This window comes from Haemorhous mexicanus, chromosome 2 (genome assembly GCF_027477595.1).
Source record: "Haemorhous mexicanus isolate bHaeMex1 chromosome 2, bHaeMex1.pri, whole genome shotgun sequence".
Taxonomy (NCBI): domain Eukaryota; kingdom Metazoa; phylum Chordata; class Aves; order Passeriformes; family Fringillidae; genus Haemorhous; species Haemorhous mexicanus.
Window position 1 is genome coordinate 41,421,393 of NC_082342.1, and position 18,009 is coordinate 41,439,401.

Below are 18,009 nucleotides of genomic sequence, written 5' to 3' on the forward strand. Positions count from 1 at the left end.
TCGAATATGCAGTGAGAGAAGACTCTCTCAGCTTAATGTCATAAGCATATTGGGTGGGATGGCAAACAGGGAAGAAGGCAGAAAGGAGTGGGAAAGCATGGAGAGAAAAATAGCTATGCCAGTAAATCAATTTCTATTCTAGATTTAATAAAAACGATGATGACTTGCACCAACCTGAAATAACACTGGGACTAAGGAGAAAACTTCCCACCTAGAAAGTTCTAGATGCAAGATTTGTTGCTCTGTTTCATCACAAGGCAAGAGGAAGAGGTAGAAACTTTTACAAGCTTCTTGGACAACATCAGCCAGGCAAAGGTAGAGTTGGACAGCAGGAGGGCATGGTTATATACCCACACAGAATATTAAATAACCTGGATTTAGTCCTGCTGCACAGAGCAAGACTTCTGCTCAGGCAGAAGGCCAAGAGGGATGTCTTTTCTTTCAGCCACAGATCACCTGAGCCTAATGCCTAAACTATGCTATGGAACAGCTATGTGTAGGACAAATAGAACACAAAACGATATCAAAGCACAATGAGAATTTTGGCTCCTCTACAGCTGAACTGCTAAGAGACTGCCAAGACTTGTTTGAAAGATACTGTCTAAATATATTTTATCTTAAAAAGTATGAATGACTCAGAGATGTTTCACCTACTGCACAGAGTAACCCAACAAATGTGGAAAGCAGTCACTTTTACTAAATAAACTGAGTCTGTGACCTGGAAAACATTAGGCTAAATGCCCTCCACTAACTAAGGATGACCCCAGTAGGGGGAAAAAAACCCTCTCAGTGCAGCATGTTAGAGAAAAATACTGGTAATTCTAGATAAACCAAGCAGCTTCCTTGCCACAAACTTTGGACAACAAGAAGAGAGAGAAGCAGCAAAACACTGGGATCCAAACAAAAGCAAACCACCACATTGCAGAAAACCCTCCAGCAAAACCTGTGAGGTCTCTGTTTGAGTAGATGGCATTTCCAGGCTACTGTCCTGAGGGTGACAATAGCAGTTCATCACCAAGGCCTTCCCTGTCACTGGAAAGTGCCCTGGAAGTAAATCCAAGATAGAATAAATGAAGATAATGCTGTGATTGACTTCAGTACCACACATAAGGAGATGAAAAATTTCCAGAGCATTTTGTTGCTACCCTGATCTGACGTAGCTATCAAGTCTCAGAGAAAAAAAAAAACTATGCCTTATTTTCACAGTAAACTGCACAAACTGCAGCTCTGGTTTTTACACTGATAATCACCCTTGTGAGAATGAGAGGTTACTGGAAGGTATCTAAGGGGCCATTGCAGGGAAAGGAGCAAAATGTTTCAGGAACCTAAGTGTCTTTATGTGTGCCATTTTCAGAACAACAGTCTCAGGTTTCTTGCAATGAATTTGGGCATTTTCCTTGGAAATGGACACTTAGTTATCACCACTTAGTCACGACCAGATCATGGCCAGTCAAATGGTAAATCTGTATTGGGCAGTTATTATTGCTAAAGGTCTACTAAGCAACATGGTGGAGAGAAAAATAAATACACTACAATGGCACTTCTGAGTGCAGAAATCTCTCTCCAGAGGTGTCCATAACAGAGAGGCAGTTGGTTCAAGACACAACCCTGCATTCAAGTGCATAACCCATGGGGTGCTTGCAGCAGACAAGAAGACACAGACATACATAGATCACTGCTGTTTATGGTAGAAAGGAAAGGATCTCCCAGAATACCAGTTTAGGCCCTCTGCCAGGATTAAATGACTCCTTGAAGAAAAAACAAGCATTTTGTTTACTCCTGCATTAAATTCTTATTATTACTGTAAACGACATTTGTCTTCCCTATTTCTTGGGGGAACCTGAAATAATGAGAAATTCATTCCCTGCATATGGAAACAAAAAAGCATATCACTTTTAACACATTGCCTGTGGTCTGTCCTGACAGCTTGGACTTTATGCTGTGGATGCCATTTTCATACAACGAACAGTCAAATCCTCGTTCATATCACAACACAAAGCTGGTTTTGTATGTTGCCCAAATGCTTTTCCAAGACTCATTGCAAAAGCAAAAGGGAAACATAGGCATGGAGGACCACCTAGAATGCACAGGTTGAGAGGTCCTAAGCAGGATATGGATGGATCACAGGCACTTAGTGATCCATCTCAGACAGCAGAAGAAACTAACTCAAGGTGAAGAGCCAAATGCTAAGTACTTCTGCTTGTGCTGCCTGTCTTGTGTAAGGACTACAAATCTTTGCTACAGCTCCAGGGCATGGCATATGCATGAAGAGCTAAGAAAGAGCAGTCTGTCAACTGCACAGATGACCATAAGACTCCTTGATAAAGGAATCCTCAATGGGAAAGAGTAGATAAGCTGATTCTCTTGGGCCAAGAGAGAGGCCCTGTAGGTCCCTCATTATTAATTTTTTATGGAAAAAGGTTGTGGTACTTCACTACTTGTGCAGGACTTCCATGAATGGCTCCACGTCAGGCTTCCCAATATGCCATTTTCAGCAGATCTCTGAAAGCGTTACCTTTAGGGACAATCTCTGGGTGCAAGGAATAAATCCTAGACTTTGTCTTTTCCTTTTTTCTTTTTCCATGTGGGCTTGAGGAGTGGAAAATTGCAGTTAACTTTAATGTAAAGTCTTAGAAGCCAGTCTTTTTAGATAGACTTCTAGTCCAGTTCATGAGGCAAGTGAGAATTTTATCTTCTAATAGTATATCTGCTATGGACTGCACATGGTTTATAGAAATGCCTTAAGCAATACTGTTGTCAGCAGCTCACAGACTTGTTAGAGCATCAGTTCCTTATCAAATTCTATTTTCCAACAGGAGTCCCTTCTGATGTCATTAACACTTTAATCTTCTGGTGAAGGCTTTCTTTTGATATCAAAACATATGGAAAAAAAATAGAGGGAAAACCTTCCTCTGGAACGCTTCACTAATGGATTCACCATGGTTTTACTAATTCCCTTGTTATGAATATCTTGATCAAATAATTCATTAAATAATATTAAAGGGTTATCTATGATTATAAGTAGAAAATTTTGAAGTGTAAGGTATAGAAATATCTGGAGTTCTGTGTAACCATAGAAATCCCACCAAGAAGTTACAGGACCCTTATGTTTCAGACAAGAAACTGTGGAGATGATCACACTTACCAGTTATGCTGCTTGGAAACCCAACCCTTCCCTTCCCATCTTGTTTTTAATATCAAGGATTCCAATGAGTAGACCTCAATAGAAATAGCCAGTGATTGTTTTAGGATATTGATGAACTTATTAACCATTAGAACCAATCAGTATAAAGATTAAATTGAAGTGCAGGCATAATATGTATAGTATACTTAAGAACTTACGTAACAATATTTTAGCAGAAAAAGTATATAAAGGGGTGGGCTTTGTTTGTTGAGTGGGGCACATTTCAGAGGAGTTATGCCCAGTGTCCCCAGCCAGCACCCCAAGAAAAAAGCGCCTGCATGTTTGCATCAAATTGGTGTTGGATAAGTTTCTTTCATCCCGTTTGGTGACACCCTAGCTAAAGCTCTTTGAAGAGTCAAAATGAGGAAAAGAGGCTGGTAGAAAGGCAGGGTGTATGACTAAGGAGATAGAAGTAAAAGTTTATATGGCTGCTTGGATCCTTATCTCCATTTCCCCACACATTCCTTCTTTTCCCAGGCCTTACTTTTTCTCTTTTCCTTGTGTCCAACACTCTACTTTCTATACTGGCCTGTTCTTTTAAATGTGGATTCTGTTGGCCCCGAGTTCTCCTTTGGACTTCATGACACAACTGTGGCTGAGACATGAAGGTGCCCATCAGTGTTGACTCCTGCCAAAAGGATACTTGTTGCTGGGGCTCACACAGTCTGTAGTCCATTCCCTGGCAAGGGCTTCCCAAAAGCCCTTTTAGTATCCAGTCCACTGCATGACCTGCCTTCTTTGCTCTCTGCTGGAGAGGATGGATGGCACCTGCAAACCAGGCTTGTCTCTCTGTGCTTGATTGTCTCCACCAAGAGCAATATTTACCAAAATGCTGGCAAGTTTGACGATTTTATCAGCAATGCTCAGCATTCAGCAGCTGTTGCTGTTTCCAGTGCCTAAAAGAAAGCCAATCCAAAGCCTGAGAACCTGCCAGCAGTATCTGCAGGCCATGAACCTGTGACAAAAGAAAGCTGGGGTGTGATGCCTCCTCCTGCACAGACTGCCAGCACCATGGAAGCACTGAGGCTTGGCAATGGGAACAATGTAGGCACGGAGGTGTGTTTACCAGTAGGGGCTGGGGAGGGGGGCATTGTTTGTTTTTAATACATATCTACATCGGCATGTTCTGACTGAAAAGAATTATCAAGCACATCTGTCAAATCCATGAGTTCCCCTTCTTTTAGGTACACATGGACAGAAAGAAACCAGACACAGCACAGAGTAAAAATACCATGTGTGTCACCCTGTGTCCCGCTGGCAAACACAGCCTCAGATCTCTTTATCAAAGGTCAAGTCACCCCCTGATCACATACAAAAACAAACTCACCTGGAGGAAAAGAGCCAAATGCACACAGCTGTGCTGAATATCATGTGCATGGTTAAAGGAGCTGGGAAAGGCATCTCAGCTGCTGCACAGGGTGTCTGGGCTGGCCCCCTCACACACTACACAGGTGTGGGGCTCTGCACTTCCAGGCTGGCTGGGCAGGGAAGGACTACTGGAGGGAGGCAATTGCATTGAACCAGGAGAAGGGGAACGTGGGGATGAGTCATAACAAATCAAGGTTTAAGCCTCTACTGTTGAATTCAAAATACATCAGACCAGGAAAAAAAGCCTTTCTACTGATTGCCTCGGTGAATCAGGTTGTGGTTTTTACTTTGGCTACAGTAAGGACTAATAATCAGTTTTCTTTCAGGTATCAGCTCCCATTTCTCACTGCACTCCCATTCTTGCTGCTCTTGCTATAGCAGAGTTATGTCCCCAAAGCATTTTCCTCTTTAACCATCAGCTCCATTTCTTTCTGAAGTATGGGGTCATGCACAGGTGTCTTCACAGGTTTCTGGGGCACAGTTTCAAAAACCCTGCATCTTTTAGGAGTTCACTAAAGCACAGCTCTCCCAAGCCAGAGGACGTTTGGGTCTCCTGGTGATGACACATGAACCTGTACAGAGACCGGCTGAATGCATCACAGGACTGGAGCAAACTTCAAGGCAGTATGAGAAGCAGACAGTGGTGGGGAGGGAATGAAGGGATAATAATATGCCTATGACTCCTGCATGCCTAAGAAGGAGAAATGGAGAGAGGCAATATGCTTCCTGGTGATCACAGCCTCTAGAGTACTTCAGTCTCACCTAAGTGCAAAGCTTTGTTGAATCACTGCAGCTTTAGCAAATTAATGTCTCTGCAGCTGAAGGCAGGATGAAAACAGTCCATTATATAAAGGGCTGCCAAGTATGGTTCTTTTGTTCACACAGAGGAGTGATGGGCTGGTACCTGTGTGCCTAGAGCAGGATGTTTCTGATCGTAATGTCCCCTTAGCTCTGTTTAGATCCCTTCCTTGCCCTATATACCCCTCTGACTTCTACCATCCTCGCTTGAATGAGCAGTATAATACAGAGTGACCTCTGTGGAAAATGCAAGGAAAGACAACGAGAAATGTGCTAGACCTGTAAGATGAGGTTAACAGCAGTCTGGAAGTATGGAAAACAGGCTTATCTCCCGTGATGCATAATGTCTGGTGGCACATTTTATTTTAGCATAAGTCTACATTAGTATTCTTATTTTATTTTATCACTAACACACAGGAACTAGTGCAGGTATCCTTATTCCTGGCAAGCAGTATATTGCTATGTAAACTACTCCATTATTCTTAACTGCGCAGCTTCCAGAATAATATTTTCAATTCATATTTATTGTAAGCAAGAGTATAAAAATTTCAACATGCATAATGATGTGGGTACAAAGAGCTTTTAAAGGTGAGATCTTTCATTTCAATGTTCTGTGTAATACACCTGAAATATTTTGACATGTTTAATAACATGCACAAGAAAACAGAACCATTCTCTTAGTGTTAATGATCCTTTTTATATAAAATAGAAAGTGTCTTAAAAACAGAACTATAAAAAGACATTAATATTTTCTAATGTTCTTGAATAACAATCTAATAAAATTAATATAACTTTCTATTAGTGGGGCCATTTTCATGCTCAGGCTAAAAAGCAATGGGCCATGTAGGAACTGTAGTGCATGGAGCACGGATATCTCTTGAACAAAGAGGCTAAATTATTTAAAAGATTTAGGGGTTAAAATGAGTGTTCCTACTAATTTCAAATCTACTCTCACTCATGGTGAAGTTTTCTGAGCATCTCAATTCCTCTTCTGTCACTGAGCTAGCAGAGGTATAAAGAATGAGGAGGCACTGTAGTATGCTTTGGTTTGGGATTAAAAAAAGATAAAGATAAAAAAAGCCCAAAAAAATCCCAAACACTTTTATTGGCCTCTCTGAAGATATGAAAAACACTTTGGAGCTCTACCCTACGACTGTAGCACATACTTCAAAAGGGGATGATGTTGCTGCCCAGACCACTAGAAAGTTCAAAGCAGAATTGGCCAAGATCATGCAGTGACTAAAAAGGACTGCAAAGGGTTACTCACCATCCTATCTGTGAGCTAAGGACAAGGCACACGATGCACCTGATGCAGCAGCTCACTTTTAGTCAAAGCTTTGCTTTACTCACTAACCCCACAACTGTGTCTCCACCCCATAGTCAATCTTTAGATGAGAGTTTTATAGTGAATCCAGCGACACCCAGCAGCTGGGTCAGAATAATATATGCTATGAAGGTAAAGGACAGCATCTATTTCATGCTTGAATACTTACTCCCAAGTAAACAACTTTACACAGATCGTTTTTTCCAGAATCGTTATGCCAGATCAGCTACTCCCATGTGACTGCTTAGCCTGGAGCAGTTGGGAACGCACTGCATTTGCACTGGTTCACTTTCAGACAGTTTACCCACACTGGAGCAACTGCTATGGATTGAATCTCTTGTGCTGGAGACAAAAATGCACAGGTACAAGCTGTCCTCTGATGAACCCCTCTGTAAAAAACACCTCAGTTTCGAAGCAAGTCCAAATGTTCAATGAACATTTCATGTCACTGACATATTTTATGAAAAATCCTTTTGCCAGGATCTTGTCTCCTGAAAAGCTGGGAAGCTTCAGCTTCTCCATGTTTTGCTACTTTGGAATGTGGTTTGGAGAATTGTTTACCCAGCATGTGAATTGTTTTTACTTGATGACCAATGACAGCCAGCTGTGTCAAGGCTGTGAGCAGTCACAAGATTTTATTATTCAGTCCTTTCTTTTCTAGGCTTCTGATGTCTCCTTCCTCTATTATTTAGTATAGTTTTAATCTATAATTTTCTTATAATATCATATAATATCATAATAAATCAGCCTTCTGAAATATGGAGTCAAGATTCCCATCTCTTCCCTTGTCCTGGGGACCCTCAAACACCACCACAATTTCACTCCTTGAAAAGACAGATTTGGGATGAAGCCTTTCCATTTAAAATGCACTAGCTCTCCCTCAGACACTCCCAAGGCATCCATGTTTGATCTAACCCAAATCTTACTTACCATTTACAATTTAGATATCTGTATCTGAAAACTGTTAGGTTTTATCCTCTGAAAAATATACACAGGAGGTAAACACCTCCAATGGTGTAGCAGAGCAAGAAAAAGACCTCATCGTCTCAAATTTTGTGTTTCTCCTTTCCTTCCTTTCCAGTGGATTGTTATCTTTTATTATCAGAGTTCTGCTTCAAGACCCTGATGAGAGTAAACTTATTTGGACATGATGCTGTGCAGACATACAATAACAATTTTATCATAAACTTCAATGATTTTTCATCTTTGCTTTCTTTGCTTTCCTTTTGGGACTGAGCCAAAATGTCCAGATGCTGATTCCTAAAGACACTGATGAAGAAGATAGGCTTGCCAAGGCCTTCTCTGGTTAGCATCACTCCATTCTCTCTACCAACACATCTGAGATGGTTATGTTAGAGAAAATACATAGTACTTTATTCATGAAAACAAATATAAATTGCCAGGAAAATTATCGGATTTTTCTCAATAAGTGCACTTCCAGTGAGGTCAAACTTTTTTTCTTGTAGAAGAAGATCTAGATAACTGTAATCTGTCTAAGCAGCCAATTTCAATGTTGTTGGATTTTGTTTTCTTCAGGGAAAAAAATATATTTTTTAGAGGTTTCATTTGAATTAAATTAAATATGAATAAAAATTAAAATTAGGAGTAAAATGTGGGTAAAACCCCCTAGATGATTAAGACTTAAACAAAAATATCTTCATAATTTGGTCTCCCAAAGAAAATGTTATATCTTGAATTATCATTCAAACTTAAAGCTAGTTATTTTTTGCTACATGCTGAAACATTTTTGAGACAGAAACAGCAGCTTCTTAACACTTAGATTATCCCTTCTGTATGGAATAGATTTATAGACAGTCATATCAAGGAACAAAGAGGAGTCTCCTTACTCTGAGGCTTTTTAGAGAAATAAGCCCTAAATAGTTACAAGAAAGGCTCTTGGGAAAGAATAAACTCTTTTCAGGGAACCCCTGAAAATTTTTAGTCAGATCTCATGTGAACCTTCTTGACTTCCATTCTTGAACGCAATATTTAGTAAAGCCACAATTTCCTTCTTTAAATTTGCCCTTAATTAAGACCTGACTAGAGCCTTAATTATTTTATGAGACAGTTTCTCCTTTTGAATAACAAACTAAAAATGTGAATATCTAATGCTTTGTCTAACTAGCACACAACTGTTTCCTGCCCAGAGGCCCTTTTGGGAATGGTCCACAGCTTGCTGTGTCTGCCAGGCCCTGCCTGGGCATTGCAGGGCAGAGTTCTTGCTGGGACTGATCCAAACCACAGGGTGGATGGACAGGGTATTAGATGGATTAAAAATGGGCTGGACTGCCAGAATCAGAGGGCAGTAATCAGTGGCTCAGTGCTCAGTGGGCAACCAGTAATGGATGGAATATGTCAGGTGTTGATTATCTTCATCAGTTACCCAGGCAATGAGGCAGAACAAAGCATCAGCAAATTTGTGGATTAAGTTAAATTGGAGGCACTTGATATGCAAAGCAGTAGAGATTTAATTCAAGGGGACCTTGGTAAATTCAGGGATGGGACCAATAGAAATTTCAAGAAGTTCAGCAAGAAATACCATGTGTTCCTTCTGGGGCAGAGTAACTCCACTGTGGCAAGCATTACTACACATGGGAAACAGACTGGCTCACTGTTGAACAGGACCCAAAAGTTATGATGGACACAAGGCTCAGTAGCAACCTAGACTGTGCTCTCCTCACAAATAAGACAAGCTGCAGAGCAGAGTTATACATGGAGGAGCCAGGCCAACAGGAAAAAGGCTCATCTCCTTGGCCCTGGTGCAATAACACCTTGCAAAACTCAGTCTGGTTTTGGTCTTCCAGACCAAGAGGGCTGTGGAAAAACTGGAAAGAGTCCAAAGGATGGGTACACAGATGGTCAGTACCTAGAATTCCAACAAGGAGATGTTATGGGATTTGGGATTGTTTGGTACTGTGAAGAGGAGGTTAAACAGAGACCTAACTGCAGTCTGTAGGACTTAGTGAAGAGATAGAAACTCCTTTCAGCAATAGCAGTAAGAGAATATATAAAAATTCACAGCAGTCACAGACTGGGATATGGGAGGTTCAGGTTGGACATTGATTTTTTTATCAGCACTGGAACAGGTTGTCCGAGAAGTCTGAAAATTATCCATTCTAAGATTTTTTAAGTCAGCTAGTAAAGCCACATTGCTTCAAGGCTCAAGGAGGAGGTTGGAGAAACACCTGCAGAGATCCCTCTAACCAGCACCTCTAACCAACATTATTCCTGGTTCTCACACAGACTTGCCTTGGGCTTTTATACAACTTGATGTGAATTTTACTGTGGGGCTGCTGATGTCCCCAGCTGCCTACTCAGCCTTTCTCCTGGTACTTGCTCAACAGCCCAGCCCAGGCCCCTGACTGCCCTGCTGTCCCATGGCCATGGTGTGCAAACTGAGAACTGAGGCGCACAGCCAGTTCCACCCACTGCAATGGAGAAAAAGGTGTTAGAAACCCTGAAAGAATACAGTAAGTGCTGACACCACCACAGCTGTTTGCTAGGCCAGCTTCACCTGGCAGCCTGGGCTTAGACCCATTTGCAAGCATAGCTTTTTCAAGCCTTTCGGAATGAACCAGTAGAACTGATGTCATCCTTCCTGCTTGTACACTTCAAAATGCATGGTAAAATGCATGAAGGAGACCTTTACAGAAAGATAGTGTCTGTCTGTATGTCTGCCAGTAATATTCACAAAAAGATCATTGCTGAAAGGGTTAGCACACGATAGAACAATTCTAGTTTTGTACCCAGCATGTTCATATTCATGCACTCCTGGGGACAGTCAGCCACAGAAAAGTTAATTGCAAGGTTCTTACTTGGGAAAATAACCATTTTTCTCAAAAACATGACAGATTACAAAATGGCTGATTCTGCTCTTTATGTGGTAATTCGTTTTCCCCTCTTACCAGAAACAGATTTATCAATTCATTGATGCAAGGAAAACTCACCTTTTCCAATGATGTACAATAAATCCTTGCTTGTCAGCTTTACCCTGAAAAATGCAAAGCATCCTGTAAGAAGCAGCCCCACTATACCCTCCCAAACACAAAAGATGTTTTTCTGAAGAGCAAATCAAACTTCCCAGGAAATACAAGGACAGTAATTTGATTATGATGATCATCTCATTAACAGCCATGGTCTCCCTTGTCTCCATTGTTAGTAAATGTATATTCACACAGAAAAGGGCCTGATTAACCCATCATTATTTTTGATACAGTATACTATTTTTTTTCTCTCAGTGGATAAAAACAAGTTTAATGTAATGTTTCCCTTAAAATATCTTTGTATGGGACAGTAAGCTGATAATAGAGAAGACGGTGATTGAAACCTTCGGGGCTTCAGTGCTTCTAAAGAACAAACACTGCCACTGAGACCTTCAGTGAGGTTTATCAGACTTCATGTGCTTATCCTTGAGCCAGCCACCCTCCCTCAATGTCCAAACAGGCAGAGACAATTCAAGGAAAAAACTCGCTGTGTCCTGGTGCGGACACATAAAATAAGCGAGTTGGTTGAATTACAAAAGTTTTTCTTCCTCTCCATTTCACAGAAGGGGACCCTGTGGGCCAGCTCAGGTGGAGGTGTGTGCACTGCAGACACCTCAGGTTAGGTGAGACTATCCCTAACCCTGATGTGGGCTGTGCTCCCCTTAAATAGAACATAATCTGTTTGCAGAAAGAATTTCAAGGAATTATGCCCCATAGTCAGATCTGAAGCTTACCTCTTTGCTCCAACAGATACAGTTCTCTCTGCACAATATGCCATGGATTGGAGCCCCAGCTGCCTATTTGTGAGAGCTGCATTTGACCTCAAAGTAGCACCTGTATCTGGAAGCACCTGTATCTTGACCAGCTCACACAAAGATTTCTGATTCTCTAAGTTGACTGGAAATGCTATTTATGTGCAGCCCCTTATTGAAGACTTTTGCAAACTAACTGCTTCTCAGAGGCATGGTGACTCTCCTAAAATAAATTCTCTTTTTTTCCTCATGCAAATATACTCAACTTGTACTTTTAAAATCCTTTCTCAGGATGTGTGGTTTTGTTTTTCCTTTTCACAGCCTCTAGGATCTTGCTGATCTTGCAGTCCACTATGCACTATTCTGTTTTCCCTCTGAACAGTTATTTTTTGCAGCCTGACAAACTCTGATTGCTTTTCCTCAACTTAAAAAAAGGAACTTTAGCATTTCTGTTTCTCCTTTGAGTCCCTGATATCCCATCTGGACTCAGACTGTGCAAACCATCCAAAACTGCATATTCAGCTCTGCAGTTTCAAATCTGTTATAAATGATGCAGCAGTCCCTTCCTTTCTTTTGACTTCTCCTATCAAGTTGATGTCTTTCAAATGCATCATTCTTTTTAGAGCACAGTATTTTCAGGTATCTGTGACTGTCTAGCTGTCATACTCTTCTTCATTTAACCATAGCTATTAAGCCTAGTGTGTCCAATTCATTACTATTAAAATAAAAATAGCTACCTGTAATGTGTCTTCCTTTCCAGAAGGTCCATTTTCATTCATGAATACACAAAATCCTTGCCATTGGTGTTTCCAGTTGGCAGGAGTTCTGGAGTGTTTGAGGTGCCTTGGGGTTTCTACCTTCTACTCCAGTTTCTCAAGTCTTCTCTTCCACTTTTCTTTTTCCACTTCCACTACTGCCATGTGGAGTGGCTAATGTGATGACTAACATAAACCTTGACTCAGAGTGTGTATCTCTGACGAGGCTTCCATATAACGGAAGATAAAAAAAGAAAAATTTTGGGAAAGAGCTTGAAAGAAAAGGAGAAGGAGGGATTTTCATGCTAATTCTTTGTCAGATTGTTCATCAGTTAACACTAATAAGTGACGGTTCACAAGCAGGATGAACCAAAACTCTCAAATGCCCAGTCGGCTGTACAACCCAGAAGTTTCCACATCTCTATTACAAAGGCAGAGTTTCTTTCTTTGGGGTACTTTCTACCTCTTTTCTAAATCAAGAGGAAAAAAATACATGTTTGGCAATTATTGCTACTGGATAAGAGTCAGATAGGATATGCTGGGAAATAGAAAGAATTACTTTTAAACACAATAAAGGAAAAGCCTGGAGGAAATGTGTTATGTAAATTTGGCTCTCCAGCCAAGAAATTTATCTTTTCCCTGTTTGCTTTAATTCAGCAATTTGTTTCTGGAAAAAAAATAACAGAACAATCAAAAAAACCCCAAACAACAAAAAATAAAACCAAATAACCAAATCAAACCAAAAACACTCAAAAAACTCCCAAACAAATAAACAAATTCATCGAAATTATTACTGATTTGAGGGCAGAGGGAAAAAGGAAGAATTCATGCCAATGTAATGGAAAAGCAAATGGTTTTGTGGGGTTTGGTTTAAACCACAACAGTTATATAATAAGTACTAGGCTGTATGAATTGCATGGATGTGGTTTATTTTGTGTATAATGAAGACAACCATCCAGATTGCTGATTTTGAGATGAGCTCTCACCTTCCAAATCTTGCACCTGGGGATGCAGTAATTGGCCCGATAAAGGAACCTGCCTGACCTCTTTCTGTGCTGTGGAAATTGTCAGTAAGATGCATTGGGTTGGGGATTAAATCAGCCTGGGTGGTCTTGGCTGACTCAGAAACAAAGCTGATATTTCCAGAAAGGGAATAAAAGAACATTTAGAACTAAGAAGCTTTCTGATCTGGGAGAGAGTTCACAGACAAACATTGAAGGTCTTTGTTACATCAATATCCTTAATCATAGATTCATGGAATCATAGAATATGCTGAGTTAGAAGGGACCCATTGGCATAATCAGGTCCAGGTCTCTTAGAACCTTTAAAATTTCTTTATAACCTGCTAAATTAGCTGCTGATACAAAAATGTCTCCACTTCTCAAATTTACAAGTAAAATGGTGATTTTCTTTAATTTTTTTATAGAGTAGCAGTGGTAACAGTATGAAGTCATGGTCAATATTTTTTTCTAGGATGTAGCACTCTGCATTTCTCAAATGAACCCAATGAACTTTTAATTTCTGGAATCAGAAACTTTTCATTTCTAATAGGCTAGAATAAAATTCACTGAAATTATTATCACAACAAAGAGACAAAACAATTTCAATGTAAGAGAATAATTATTCTTCAAGAATTGTGTTAACAAAGTAATTTTTAAACGAATGAATGTTACTTGAAACACTGTAATAGTGCTTTCTTCTCCAAGTGTCACATAATTGTCCACAAGGATTGGTCCAGATCTGGTACATCCGAGGCAGATACTTCTCTCTGCAGCTGTGTTGTTTGGGGCCAGTTGCTTTCCAAATGGATGTGTTGTCACTAAAAGGGAACAAGTACCCTATCCTGCACACAGCATGATGGAAGCAGGGCTTTGCTGTTACCAGACTAGTCCTTGTACCACATCATGTAGCTTCACTGCCTCAGGTGTTCACTAGCTTAGTACCTCTGCATTGCATTCCTGGTCCTAGTGAGGACGTGTCCATAGAGAACTTGTGACTACCATCTATCTCCAGGCAGTGGACTCAAAGGCATGTGATAAGGTGCCCCCATGATAGACCATAAACCAGTGTCAAGGCATCCAGCAGATGTCCAAGCTGCTTCAATCCCATCCCTCAAATAAAGCACTAGGGCTCCTCCCTTGTCTCCTCCAAACCACGTGCTCGCTCTTGTGAATGAGCACAATGTCAGTTTGCTCACTGGAGCACACTGGGATCCACCTGGCTTGCCGAGATAGCAGAAGAATATCCACCATTTTTACTGAGTGATTAAAAGCTTAAAGAACAACAGAAAAGGCTGGCAGAAGATTAGAGAAAAAATGTGCTCCAAGGAGGGAGAACTGGGACTCTTCCTTTTTGGCAGCAATCAGCTGTTATATTTGGTGCAAACAGCTCTGTTCATAACTCATCCATGAGGATGAAGCAGCTGTAGATGAAAAGAGAGGATAACAATAAACAGGTATGGTTTATAAAACTGTAAGGGAAGTCTCCGGCAATAGACCCACAATCCAGACTTGCAGGTTTGTTTCCAGCAGGGATACAGATCTGAAATGCAATGCTCCAGCACTCCAGGCCACTGTGCTTCCAGCAGGTGCAGCCAGACTCACGACCTGTACCATCAGTTCTCCAAAGGGATGGTTACAAAGCTTTCAGATGTTTGGGGTAAAAGGGATAGAGAGCAGATTTTGTGTCAATTTGTGCAGTATGGCGGGTAGAGTGGACTTCAAATATGTTTGAGATCAGGAAAGCAAGAGATGAGATATTTTATTAACATATTAATTTTCATGCAGAAAACAGAGCATAGAAAAGAGGACCTTTGCTGATGGCAATGCTATTGCGGAGATACAAAGAGGAATGAAAGGTAAAGACCAGAAAAGCATTATGTCTTTGCCCAACACTTTTTAAAAAATTTAAACTTTTTGTGACTTTGCGTAGATTTTGGCAAGACCTGAGACAAGCTTTCTTCTTTAATCGTGCCATGCAGTGCATGTAAAGGGTATGTCTTGATGGGAAAAGGGTTTCTGTGCTGAGCAGGACACTCAGCACAGTGATGGCTACCCAGAACTTCTCTCACACATTATATGGGTCACGCTTTGCACAGTTGGACCCCTTGGGCTTTCTCAGCAAGGTAGATGTGGCAGAGATGCTCTCCTGAGTCTTGTATTAAGGAGGAACTAAAATAACTGGAGATTTTGAAACTAATTTGAAGGGGTGGGTGAAACATGGGAGAAGGTGTAAAGCTGAAGAGATTCATCATTAGGTTCACATTTCAGATTTCACTGACTTTCAACTTCTATTGATTCTTGGTTCCCTTTAAGCATCTCCACCTTATTAGGAAGGTAAATTACTGACAAGAACTGAAGAAATTGCTATCACGTACTGCCACAGAAATACTGTGTGATTAGCACAAAATGAGTCATATGTTTTTCACAGTGTGGGAGAAACCATACCTGCTTGAAAATAATCCCTTCTCATTCCATATAATCCTTTCAGTAGTACACTCTAACACATAAAAGCAGGGTCACAGTGCTCTCAGAAAACTCACATATTTCAGTTGCCTCCTAAAAACACCAACTCCTGGAACTTTTATTCCTTAGTACAGTGCTGGAAGGATCTACTTTCTGCAATGTACCTAACACAGTCACCACTGACAAAGGGAGAATTAGAGGTACATTGAACAATTACACCTAAGATATTGTAGGTCAGTTTACTAGAGTGCTATGACATTCACTACATGGTTGATTTAAAAAAAAAATGGTGTACATGAATTGTTTACAGCCTCAGGCCATAAATGTTGTACAAATCTCATATGGGAAATCTTTTTCAAAAGTGTGGGCTTAGTAAATTACTTCATCAAAGGGATATCCTGCAAAATGAAGCTAGCAGGTCAAAGGTCCTGAAAGGCTATCTGGTATTGTGGATGTCAGTCCACAATTCTTGTATTAGTACTTTGATAGTCTTCCTGCTTGGTGTCTATAAAGAACAATGCTTATTCCTACCTGCTAAATAAGGGTTTTTTTGACAAAGGGAGAATTACTTGAGTTTTAATGAATTCTTTAATTCAGTTTAACCCTAAACTGTCCTAAAACAATACGGAAAGAATTATTTAAGAGTTCCATTTTGTCATCATCACAAGCTGTGATGATAGCATCCCTACCCTTGATTGAGTACTACTGCAATATAAATTAACCATAATGACAATGATTGTGAGATGGCTTGAAATGGGTGGCAGAGGGAACAGGCACTTGAAACTTCACCTCACCATCAGACTATAACATTTAAAAGCTAATGAGCTAAAAAGGAATGAATGAGAAAATTAATAATGCACTGCAGAGTAGAGCATTCAAGAGAAACTTCTCCTCCCTTCCATACCAGGGCTAATTAATGTTATCTATCGTAATAAAAACAACCTTAAGCACTACTTCTTCATTTTTAACAACCTGTATTACAAGTTAGTGCATAAATGCTCTTTGTAAAAGTACAGAATTTGAGTAGCTATGAATCATGACACTTAAAATGACATGTTCAATTGTGAAATAAAATTCAAGGACACCGCTTTTTCAAGTGGTTTGTTGTGTTCATATTGCTATTAAGAAGTCCAGGTGGTTGTTCTCTCAAATAACTGCTTTTTTTCCTTTTATTGGTGCATGTGTTATATGCTCCCAAAAGACTACAGAAGTTGGACCAATTTTTGCACTAATTAATAGTCCATGCAATCTTCCTGAAGTCAAAGGAGTTGCCCAGGATGCAACTGCTAGGAGTTTCGGCCTTCTGCATTAAAATCCTAGCAGCAGGCAAGAAATTGCTATAATGATCACCATGGAATACAAATTGAGCAACTCCCCCCAAAGGGAACTTTGTCACACTAATAATAAGGAGATGACTTTCAAGTTGACATAAACTTGCAAGACAACTAAAAGGAGTGATGAATTAATGAGTCACACATAACCACTCCCACATTTATAGGCACTGTCCTTTCCTTAAAGGATAAGTAATGCCTCACTGTCTTTCTATTCCGCATACAGATAATCATAAAGTCATAGAATCATTTAGGTTGGAAAAGACCTTTAAGATCACTGAATCCTATCATATAGCATTGACAAGTTCACCACTAAGCCATGTCCATTAGTGTCACATCTACATGTCTTTTTAATACCTCCAAGGATGGTGATTCAACCACTTCCCGAGGCAAGGGCTTTCATCAGCCTATTCATAAATGCAGATTGTTATGTCCTCCTAGTCTTTCCCATCTTTGCATTGGAAACAAAGAGTCGTAGAATTGTGAAATGGTTTGGGTTAAAAGTGACCTCATATCTTCTAGTTCCACCCATCCTGCCATGGGCAGGGGCATCTTTCACTAGACCAGGTTGCTTAAAGCCCATCCAACTCCATTGTGAACACTTCAGCGATGTGACCTTCACAGCTCATGACAACCTGTTCCAGTGTCACATCACCCACACTGTAAAAACATTTCTTTCTCATGTCCAATCTAACTCCACCCCATTTCAATTTAAAAGTGTTGCCCTTTGTCATGTCACAGCATGCCATGGTGAAAAGTCTCCATCTTTCTTGGAAGTCCCCTTTTTGTACTGAAAGGCCACAGTGTGTATACGCAAGCACACAGTCTCTGAATGCTTCCTAGGGAACGTTCTGAAAAAGAAGAAAATTGATTTAGAAACAAATGAGATTCCTAGCCAGTATTCCTCCTTGGGGAAGAACTAGCATTGACAGTTATTTTTAACTTTAGACTTCCTATAATAGAAACTAAAACACTGGGAAAAAAATTAACAGAGGCATGATAAATTAGCAACTAATATTTTATTTTTTCCTTTTTTCCCCTTAGTTTGGT

General features: G+C 40.3%; 1 long non-coding RNA gene across 3 annotated transcripts in view; it reads right to left on the reverse strand.

The window, feature by feature from the left end:
• Window positions 1-18,009, reverse strand: part of LOC132323385 (uncharacterized) — a 60,178-nt gene that overhangs the window by 15,188 nt on the left and 26,981 nt on the right. For 2 of the 3 annotated variants that reach the window (XR_009485334.1, XR_009485335.1), the window contains one exon: window positions 14,907-17,810. This is a non-coding gene — a long non-coding RNA (uncharacterized LOC132323385). Of the gene's footprint in view, window positions 1-10,621; window positions 10,666-14,906; window positions 17,811-18,009 lie in introns of those variants that run through there. The other variant, XR_009485336.1, reaches the window with a different exon arrangement.